Below are 3,398 nucleotides of genomic sequence, written 5' to 3' on the forward strand. Positions count from 1 at the left end.
ATCAATACAATAATATAAAAGGTATGTTTAGTGTGATTTGACTCATATTTGAGCACATTTAGTCCCCGAATTAACCTCGTTCCCATGCTTTCTAACACATATTTGGGTCATTTCTTATCTTTAGTTTCTCATTTTGCATATTCTTTGAGGTTTTGTGTCCTTGGTAGGAGAGGATTGCTAACCTTGCATTTATGAGGCAAAATGGAGCTAAATGTATCACATCTAATGACCAAGCATCAAAGAGAAGACCAACACTAGAGGCCTAAGTAGATAAATAAAGTGAAATGGGCAATGATGAAAAGATCCTTGCATCCCCAACACAATCCTTGAGGATTGTTAAGGAGCCAAACAAGAGGACAACTCTGTCCAGCAATCTGAGCGGACCGAGCCCAGGACAAGCGTACCAAAGTGCCAGGATCCGAGCGGACTGAACCCAGGACGAGCGGATTGAAGAGCTATGATCCGAGCGGAACTTCTTACAGAATAGCCCGTGCGTCAGCACAGGACGAGCGGATTGTGGTGGGACTAGCAAAGACGATCCGCGCATGTCCCTCGAGAGTTGCATTTCCTCAAGTTTTCTTAGGGTCTTAAGAGTCATTTAAGCCCTTAGTAACCCTAATCCTTGTACTTAATTTTAGTATAAATACCCCATTGTACCACCTCGATGACCATGTTCTCTTAATCAAGTTTTTAATCATATCTTAATATCATCTTAATTTAGTCTTAATTTAGCTGTAATACACTTTCCAATATTAATCACATCTTAATCTTTCCTTAATTTCTCAATTGTTCTTCCTTTTATTTGGGTAATTAGAAGATCATTTGGGTTTATTTGGAGGATTGACAACCTTCCATCAATCATCAAGTACTTCTATTATTCTTTGCATTATTATTTGGATCATCTCCATTGGTATAATTCCTTTTTACCCTTGTTTAATTATTGTTAATCACTTTCATTTATTCATCATGTTTTGCTTTGTTAGTATGATTACAATCTTATTAGCATGCTAAACTTGATCATGATTGAGTAGTTTATCTAGCTAGGGTTAATGGAGAATTAGGGAAACAAACATGGGGATTGATCTATGCTTAATCTAATATATTTTCATAATTAATTTTCTTGCTTGTTGTGGTTTCAACCTATGCACATGTTATGTTTGATGAAATGCGAGCCTATGAATCCTTGCATTTTTTTACCATCCCTTATCTTTTCAATGAGGCTTGTAAGATATAAACCAACCCGAGCCTCATTAGACAATGCATAGAGTTGAATAGGAAGAATTAAGTCGACTTGTAGGTGTTGTACAGTCTAGACGACTCGGCTCCGGGACCCAAATCTTCCTAGGAATTGTAAGACATACACTAACTCGGTCCCATCACACCAATAAGTGCTTGCATCTATTTGAGAACATGTTTGTATAATCTACTCCCATGAATCCCCTATGAACTCATGACACCCTAGTGCCTTTAATCAATTGTTTACAAACCCCTTTAATTGCTTTACTTTGTTTTTATTCATCTTATTGATTAGTTTAGTTTACACCTCATCTCAACCCAATTTGTGACACCCTTAAACATAGCTACTTGCAATTGAAAATCCTACATCAATACCCATCCCTTGGGATCTGACCTTTACTTACCTTTTTGCTAAGAGTAGTTTGTGAAGTTATAAATATCGTTTTGTTTGGTAGCTTTTGACGACAATTTTTAACCGGACCAAAAATGGCGCCGTTGCCGGGGACGATGTTCACTTCATTTGATTTTAATTAATTGTTTTTAGTTGTGTCTTTCTTTACCTTGGGGAAGTCAATCTCCTCAAGGTTGTTCTAATTGTTTTCGAGTTGTTTGATATTTTGCATGACTAGGAGATCACAAGGTAATTTGTTACCTATTGATTTCGAGATTGAAAGGGCCTTAACCAACAATAGAAGAGTTGCTAGAGGTAATTCAAAAGTTGAAGATATTGGAGATATTATGGACATTCAACCAATTAACATTGAGTTTACCAACCCTTTTGCAAGAGAAGGAGAGGATAACCCAATTCAAAACCCACCACAAAATCAACCCACAATGCCTAAATTTTTATCACATTTCGTACCAACCGAGGAGAACCTTCCAAACAGTACTCCTACACCACCACATTTAACCGGTAATTTCATTGCCAAATCCGCATTCATACAATTAGTTGAGAGATGTCAATTTGGAGGGATGCCTAGTGAAGACCCTCATTCACATATGGAGACCTTTTGTGACTATTGTGACGCAATTTCTCATACCGGAGTTACTCAAGACCAAATCCGATGGGTATTGTTTCCTTTTTCTTTGATCGGTACCGCAAAGCAATGGTTGAAGAGCCTAGAAAAGGCTACACTTCGTATTGATTCATGGAAGAAGTTAGCACTTGCCTTCTACAAGAAATTCTATCCTCCGGAGAAGACTAATATGTTGAGAGCCCAAATCACCGGGTTCAAGCAAAGGGATGAGGAATTGTTATATGAAGCATGGGAGATATTTAAGGACACTTGTCGTTCTTGTCCACACCATGGACTTAGTGAGTGGTTCCTTGTGCAACAATTTTGGAACGACCTATATGAAGACTCCCGCAATATTCTCAATATGGGATCCAATGGGATGTTTACCGAAGTTGATGACAATCAAACATGGGCCAAAATCGAAGAGATGGCGGTTCATAATTCCCAATATAGTAGGCCTCGAAAGGCCACAGGAGGAGGAAAGCATGAGGTAGATTCCATCACTCAATTGGGTGCTCAACTAAGTGCTCACATCGACACAATCAATTTGAAGTTTGAGAAGGCCATGGCTAAGCTTGATGAAGCTTCTAAATCACCCAAACAACATGTTAATGCTATGGTGGCATCATCCTCAATCCCAAGTGGAGTATGTGAAAGTTGTGGAACCGTGGGACATGATCAAAATGAATATAGGGGAACAAGTGAACAAGTTGATGCTTTCCAAGCATACAAGAGTGGTACCCCTTATTCCAACTACTATAATGAGAACACCAAATTCAATCCAAATCTTTCATATAAGAGCCAAAATGTCCAAAACCACCAACAAACATACACCCCACCTCCAATGAGAAACCAAGCTCAAAGACCCTTTTTCAACAAAAGCCAAGGTTACCAAAATCAACCTTCCTACAACCAACCAAATGACCAAAGCTTTGATGTTAAAAAAGCGGTCCTCCAAATGCAAAAGAACCAGATCACCATCAACAATATTTTTGCCAACATTCTTGCCCACACCAAATTGTTAGAAAACCAAATGACTCAATTAGCATCATGTAGCTCTCAAAGACAAAAGGGGCAATTACCGCCTCAAGGTAATCCCTCAAGACATGAGACAGTTAGTGCCATCCATTTGAGAAGTAGTACAAG

The 3,398-nt window shown here is 38.6% G+C and overlaps 1 non-coding gene across 1 annotated transcript; it reads right to left on the reverse strand.

Moving 5' to 3' along the window:
* Positions 1 to 2,442: 2,442 nt before the first annotated feature.
* On the reverse strand, positions 2,443 to 2,549 carry LOC141645159 (small nucleolar RNA R71). Its single transcript, XR_012544745.1, has one exon. It is a non-coding gene; the product is annotated as a small nucleolar RNA R71 (small nucleolar RNA).
* Positions 2,550 to 3,398: the final 849 nt, after the last annotated feature.

Source organism: Silene latifolia, chromosome 2 (assembly GCF_048544455.1).
Source record: "Silene latifolia isolate original U9 population chromosome 2, ASM4854445v1, whole genome shotgun sequence".
Taxonomy (NCBI): Eukaryota; Viridiplantae; Streptophyta; class Magnoliopsida; order Caryophyllales; family Caryophyllaceae; genus Silene; species Silene latifolia.